The following is a 7,852-nucleotide window of genomic DNA, read 5'->3' as shown; positions in this document are numbered from 1 at the left end:
TCATAAGCCCTGCTATGAAGACTGCATGAAAGAGTCAAGTGCAAGTGGCTTTCCTTGGTACTCTTTTTATCTGCCACCATTCCAGTGGGAAACGTGCTCTTCCTGCTAGTTTTGCTCCAGGTTCATGATGTTTGAAGACAGCACTTCTTTCCTCTGCTACCCTCCGTCTAACATTGGTGTGCTGCCCTCAGGCTTATCCTAAGTGAGCATGGCTTATTCCCTTCCCTTTTCCAATCTCATTTAAAACTCTCTCATTGAGCCCTGCCAACTCCTAATCAAAGATCCTTTACTCCATTTGAAACAGTGGTACTCCATCTGCTGCCACGAGGCCTGGTGTCCTCTAAATGACCTGTTGTCCAACCCACCCCGTTCTGCTGGTAACATCAGGCTTGGAGCCCAGTAGGATTTTCCTGTGTCTACCCTCATCATTCTCTGCAATTGGCAGGATAGCAGAAAACACTGCATGTGTCTCAGATCCCTCAACAAGTCATCCAGAGGCCCTGAGATCTCTCTTGCTTGTCCTCAGACATCATTAGGTACTGATACAGGGCACATACAAAGATGTAGGTTCCAACAGCTAAAAATTAACACAGATGACCTTCTTGCTGAGCAGCTCCTGAGGGAAAGAAATATTCATGACTTGTGTGTGCAGGGCCCCCAAGGCACAGAAAGCTGTTGGAAAGCCTTCTAGAGCACCTTTGGTAAAATTGCTCAGGAAGCACCTATTAAACCCCAAGTGTTCATAACCTCAAGCATACAGGCAATGACAGCTCTCCTCTGGGATGATCCCAAGGCTCATAACCAGTATCCAGCTGAGAAGCTCGATGAACATGGCCAATGCCATTCTCTGGAATCAAGCACAGATCAGAGAAATCACTTCACACTCAGAGAAAGGAAACGAGAGAAAAAGCTGATTGTCCATGCTTCCATGGATAACAGGCTGTGAAAGGCCGCACCAGCATCAACCCTGCATGTTTCTCTGGGCCAGGGACCAGCAGTTCATCCAAAGGGAGCAGAGCTGCTGGGCTAGAGCTGAATCTTGTTTTTCCGGGTGGGTGCCTCCTGAGCTTGCCCCTCTGGGATGTCCCAGTGCCACAGTGACTCTAGTGCTGAGTTTCTGGCCCTGCACTACCACTCTCCACCTCTCTGATCATGAGGACCCTCTCTCCACACAACCCCTGAAGCAGCTGCAGCCACTCCACACCTCTCCGGGCTGTGTCTGCCCCACTGCCCACGCCATGCTGTTTTCCTGGCTCACCCAGTCCTCACCCTGGCCCCACTACTGTCAGCCCAGGGTGGGGGATGGCCCCTGCCCGCCTACCTGCTCCCTGCCCTTGCACTAGAGTAAACTGGGCATCCTGGGCTTGCAGGGCCATCAGAAAGAGGAGGAGGCAGTGGGTGAGGACCACGACCTCCAGTGCTCGCAACATTAAGGCAAGAACTCGATGCTTTTGATGAAAAAAAAAAATATTCATTTAAAAAATCATCATCTTCTGGTGTAAAGTATCCCTGTTAGTAAAGGGACACCAGGATGGTGTGGACTGGAGTGAGTCCAGGGAAACCCTGAAGTTCTCCCGTGAAGAAGCCCTCTCAGCCAGAGAGCAGCTGGGACAAGCAGGCAGAGGTGCGAGGTCTGTGCCCATGTTCCTGTACAGCTGGGCGAGCTCTGCCGCAAAGATCTCTGGTGGCAGCTGTTGTTGAACTTTGTGTTTGCTTGGTCTCTCTTACCCCTACCTGCTCCTTATCTGACTCTGCTTTGCCTTTATCTCTAGACTGAGCTTTGCTTTCCCAGAAACAGTCTTTATGGGCTTGTCCTTGTGCTGCTCGGTCTTCCTGGGTCCTTCTGTACAAAGAGATTTCAGAGGAGTCTACTCATGGATATGAATTAAGAGCCCAGTTAAAGGACTGTACCACAGAGGTTTCAGCACAGTGCTCCCAGGAGCTGCCTTGGCACTCCAGCACTGTGCAAACAACTCCATTACCAATGGTAGCAATAAATAACTGGAGAAAAAACTCTTCTTCTCAGCTGTGACATGACTATGCAGCCAATGAGTATTCCAAGCAGGGCACAGGCGAGACTGCTGCAGTTTGTAGGATATAGTTCTTGCCCGGCTCCCAGTGACCAGCAGTCTCAGCCTTTCCTCCAGCAGCGGTCCCTTGCTGGAGCAGAGAATTACACACTTTTCTGTGCTTGGCACTATGGGTAATCTCAGATTCAGGGTTCTTCAGATGCACAAGGGATTTTGTTTTCAGAGACTAGTGCCTCTGGCTCTGTGTCTTAGGACCAGGGGACAAGAAGGATCCTTTAAGGTTCTCCTGGAGAAGAGCCTCTGTGCCAGTGAGCAGCTGCACCAGCGCTGCCCAGTCTGTTCCTTCAGGCTGCAGGCCAGGGCTGTATGCTGGGGACCTGCAGTTCATGGAGTCTCATTCATGGAGAGCACTGGAGGGATACAGCACAAATGCTCTTCTTTTTCCAAGTCAAGTGCCAAGCACTCACAACCCTGTAGGTGAAGAGGTATTCAGCCTAAGGCCTGTAGCCTGTCCTAGAGCCCATGCAGTCTTTTGGCGCACTGGACTTCAGTGAGGCACAGGAGCCCTCTGCCTGAGAGGAGTGATATGTCCCTACTGTGCCACATTTGCAAGGCCGCTTGTCCAAATCTAGGAGATGCTGGTCCAAGAGGTGATCATGAACTGGGAAGTTGCAAAATCCCTTTCAGTAGAAGAGACCATCAGAGTGTGGATTTCTGGAGCCCTTGCAGTACTTCAGAAGTGTATGAACCCATCAGTGGAGGTGGTTTAAAATGAGCACGTCATAGATCTCAACTAACTGCAATACTTACAGTGATAATTATACTGCAAGGTGTGACGTGTACCTCAACAACATCTCAGTTCATCCACACTCAATGTGCCCTTCTCCTTGCTTCTTCCCTCTATGGGAGTTGTGTGTCAAGGTCATTTTCCCCCATCCTAGAAAACGGTTTCTGCCATATCACTTACAGTCACTTCAACTAGTCATGAAACACGGAATCATAGAATTGTCAAATTTCTAAAAGATCTCTAAGTTCAAAAAGTCCAGCCCTGAGCCTAGCACTACCACCTTTTTCACCACAAAACCACATCCTCAAGTGCCATATCTACAGACTTTTTGAATGCTTCCAGGGACAGTGATGCCACCATTTCCCTAGGCAGCCTGTTCCAATGCTTGATAACCCTCATTGTGAAGAAATTTTTTTTAATAACCAGTCTAAAACTCACCTGATGCAAGAGACCATTTTCTTTTGTCTTGTCACTTGTTACCTGGAAGAAGAGGCCAATTCCCACTTCCCTACAATATCTTTCCAGGTAGCTGTAGAGATCAATAAGGTCTGCCCTCAGCCTGCTTTCCTCCAGGTTAACAACCCCAGCTCCCTCAGCTGCTCCTTATCAAACTTTTGCTCCAGACCCTTCACCAGCTCCTTTGCCCTTCTCTGAACACACTCCAGCATCTCCATGTCTGTCTTGTAGTGAGGGGCCCAAGATTGAACACAGGATTCAAAGTGTGGCCCCACTAGTTCATGCTGATGACACAGTGATATTTTGTTTGTTGCTCAACAGTGCTCATCCTAAGTCAAAAGGACTTTTCAGTCTCCCGTGCTCTGCCAGAGAGCAGGTGCACAAGAGGCTGGGGGGAGCATGGCCAAGAGACCTGATCTGAGCTGGCCAAAAGAATATTCCGTACCGAAGACCAACATGCCCAGTATAGAAACTTGAGGAGTTACCTGGAAGAAGGCTGATTGGGGTTCGGGGACAGGGTTTGGCATTAGTTAGCAAGTGGTTAAGAGTTGTATTGTGTGTCAGTTGTTTCTCTTGGATTCCATTTCTCTTGGATTCCGTTTCTCTCCTTCTCTTTATAATTACAATTATTACTATTAGCATACTTAGTATCATTCAGGTTGGTTTTTTTTTTTTCCCAAATATTAAGATGTTTTAATCTCAATCCACGAGATTTATTTTTTACTTTGTGTTCTCTCCACCAGAGAGGTTGCAGTGGGGAGGAGTAAGTGATCCTCTGTGTGGCACTTAGTTGCCAACTGGGCTTAAAACACAACAGTTCTTTTTGTCACCCAATGTGGAGCACAAAAGGTCAAGATTACAGCAGTTCTGAGCCGACTGTGATAACCCAAATTTGTTTTAAGCATTTTGTTTACTAATTTAGTAGTTGCTTGTCATCATGTTGCTACATTTACTCTCAGAGTTCCTATGTGTGTGCTTGGATGTACTTTATAAAATGCAGTTCTTGCAGTATGTGTTGCTGTGGTGATGTTTATCCTCGAGGGAGTCTGGGCTAAGACTACCACTGTATTGTTCTTTCCAGTAGTGTCTGATGATACGATAAATCGCCAGTCATGAACCTAATCTGGTATGCGTACTCTGCATTGGCATCTCGTCTGTACTTCAGGCGCGATCTAGTGGGAACTATCAGTAATAACACCTCTTACTGTTGCTCCATGGGGAGTTCCTGCACTCAGAGGGGGTGTGTACTCCTTGAGTACTGCATTCAGTTTTGGGCCCCTCATTTCAAAAAGGACATTGAGGTGCTGGAGCATGTCCGAAGATGGGCAACAGAACTCGTCTTACGAGGAACAGTCTTGAGAAGAGGAGGCTCAGGGAGGACCCCACAGCTCTCTACAACTACGCAGAGGGAAGTTGTAGTGAGGTTGGGCCATCTCTTCTGCCATGCCTGCACTGAGAGAGGGCCAGAGGAAGTGGCTTTAAACTGAGACGAGAGATTCAGATTAGATATTAGAAAAGATATTTTCACTGTTAGGGTGGTCAGGTATTGGAATAGGTTGCCTAGCGAGGTGGTGGAGTCACCTCCCTGGAGGTGTTTAAGAGGTATCTGGATCTGGTGCTGGGTGATAAGAGTTCAGTGGTTTAGGCATTACAGTGGTGTTACTGGGTGGACAGTTAGACTGGATGGTCTTGTAGGTCTTTTCCAATCTTGATGATTCTGTGATATTCTATGATTAATACTAAAGGACTTGTGAAATTTTCCATCGGGTAGGAAAGTTGGATTTGGCTTTTGTTACTCCCACTCTTATCCAAGGAATCTGTTCTTTCTGGATGTTTGTTTTATATTCTTTCATTGGAGGGTGATTCAGTCTGTATCATAACTCTGTTGTCTTTGCACCTTCTCCTTCAGCATTAAAATATAAAAATTATCCTACCTAGACTTCACTTTCCATTATCAGTGACAGCACAATTTAGCTAGCTAATACCTTTGGAAAATTTCAGGCTCATTTTAACATTCATATAAAATGGGTTATCTCTATGAAATAGTTTTTCTGGTGCTTTTTAAATCACAAATAACTGAAAAATATTGAGACTACATTGCACTGGTATAAATAAATTTCTTCAAAGCCTGTTAAAGATTACTGTAATTAATGGTGGTGAAGGGTTGTACTTACTACTTGTCAGTGTTTTTGGAAAATATATTTACAACGCAGAAGTGAATTATTTGATATCTTTATATATTTTTTGTCTTTCACACATAGAAACAGAGGGGGCTTTTGCTCACAGATTTGCCATTGGACCCAACTTCTAATGAATGGAAATTTTGCAAATGTAAGACAGCTTCATTTACAATGTCTGTTCAATAATTTAATTTTTCATGTCAAAATTATTTCAGTTCTGTAAATATTATGAAGTGTGTATGAAGGCATAATATTATGAAGGCATACCTGGGAGGCATACACTAATGTTACCATTCAGTGTACACAGCACACGCCCAGAAACAACTCAGAATTATAACTCAGAAAAAAAAAAAGGCAGAGGAAACCTGGAGGGAAATATTTGAATATAATGAAAAATACTAGTGAAATTCCTTGAACAAATATATGCTGTTTTTAAAGACTGGATAAACAATAAAATGATTAGGAAAAAAAAAAACAAAAGCCCCCAAAAAACCCCCCACAAACAACCAAACCTGGCAGAAGTACATGTAAAAGAGAAAGAGAAAGTATTACAAGATTGAATATTTTATACTAAATATATTTAGAATATAAATGAAAGGTAGATGAGATTTTAAATTATTTGTATATGGATTATAAGAACACATCCATAGAAGACCTCCACATTTCTGAGTTTAAACCAGCCTGAGAGATTAGAATGAGATTCTTGCAGTCTTTTGGCATGTTAGCTGTTTTCTGCTGTTATAGGCAGGAAAACAAACTAGATATGTGGATCAGTTCCTAAATACCAAGTTCAAAATGAAAAAAATCTTCCTTCATTTGAGATAATGGGAAATTGTCTAGAAGTTTAGTGTAGACTGATCTGAGGCAGACAGTTTTGTCTAAATCAACCCTTCCAAGTTCTATGTATTTAAGGTAAGACCAGTATAAAAATAGTTAATTTAGAGTTAGATCAGGGATTTCTTCAGTGTTCTATAAACACTGATTTAACCACAGTATAGACATACTCAGGTACCTGAAACCAGATTAATAACCAGATTGATAAAGTATAAGTAGTTTCAAGGGCAGTTTCCCTTAAACCATTTCTAATAAAACAGTTGAAGCAGCAAATCCTCCAATCAAAGAGACGAGAACAAACTTGGATGGTTTATGCTTTGAGTTAATGCCATTGAAACAAAGATTAATACTGTGATTATTGCTGTTAATTTTTTCTTGCCCTTTCTTCTTATTACTCACATTTGTGTCTTTCAGGTTGGAATCTGGAATTGCCCCATCTTTCTGCTCCTTTTAAAGATGAAAGAATCTTTTTTTTAATGAAATGCATTGAAACAGTGTTAAAATAATTTAAATTGGTGTTGTATGGGGTTTTTTTGTTTGTTTCACCTTACAGGAACCCTTTATTTATATTGGTGTTGAGTCCGGTCAGGTCATTCTCTAGAAAAGGAAACAAGGAGAAAGCATTTGTTATGCAGTATCTGCCTTCAGACTCCCTCTTCTCAGTGAACATTGCAAGTACTAATTTGAGGATCAATCAGCATGCCTTTTGCTCTTCTCTGACTCATTCTCTTCAGAATGCTTTGAAAAACAAATTGTAAATTGATGAAGAAGCCTGTGCAGCCTTGGACTGCGATTAGATGCACTTAATGGAACAGAAAAAGTACCCTGCTGTCATGTTACAAGGCTAGGTACTTAGTTTTTGTTTTACACTTGTTTGATGCAAAGGATTTTAGTTGCAGGTCAGATGTTATAATTCAGAGGAGATGACACGTTATCTATTTTTTCATTTCAAAAGCATTGCAGTTTGCTCTTTGTATATTACGAATACAGCAGGGTTTGGATTGCTTTTCAGTAACTGGTGTGCTTTTGCTCCTTCATGTAGTCCTTTTAAAACATTCCAGGTTGGCTAATTTATTTGCAGTAGTAGTAGGCTTCCTGACCCTACACCAAGGAACACTACAGTGTTTTTGTTCCACACAGGCGAGAAAAATGGCAGAGCAGTCAGTACTGGACAGAAGCAACAACCTGTTCACCCAGCCTGATGAGCAGAACATCAGGTGTGACTTGAGGCTAAGATTTTTGGATAACCTCTTTTGGAAAATAAAATTTAATGCTCTTTTTCTTGCTGTCTTCTCCTAATCTCTCACCTACTATGGCTTCAGGGCTTCACCTCTTCAAAAGACCTCAGTTCTGCAAGATGCTGAGCAATCCACTGTTCTTGCCTAATCTGACAGAAAGCTTGAGGCTCAGTGCCATGTCTTTGATAGGACTCTGTGTAGGCTAAAACTTTAGTTGTGTTTGCAAATGACAAGTTAGCTTGCAGTTCTTTCACTACTGTGGAAAGGAACCCAAGCCTTCATTCATGCCTGGTATTGTGATGCTATCCAGCTTGCTGCTTAATTAGG

General features: G+C 43.2%; 1 long non-coding RNA gene across 1 annotated transcript; it reads left to right on the top strand.

Moving 5' to 3' along the window:
- Positions 1-798: 798 nt before the first annotated feature.
- Positions 799-6,832, top strand: LOC113943256. The gene is made up of 3 exons (XR_003526264.1): positions 799-1,051; positions 5,535-5,604; positions 6,702-6,832. It is a non-coding gene; the product is annotated as an uncharacterized LOC113943256 (long non-coding RNA).
- The last annotated feature ends 1,020 nt before the right edge of the window (positions 6,833-7,852 follow it).

This window comes from Corapipo altera, unplaced genomic scaffold (genome assembly GCF_003945725.1).
Source record: "Corapipo altera isolate COAL_440 unplaced genomic scaffold, ASM394572v1 61411, whole genome shotgun sequence".
NCBI lineage: Eukaryota > Metazoa > Chordata > Aves > Passeriformes > Pipridae > Corapipo > Corapipo altera.
Note: the sequence above shows the minus strand (reverse complement) of the source record. Positions and strands in the feature narration are given on the sequence as shown.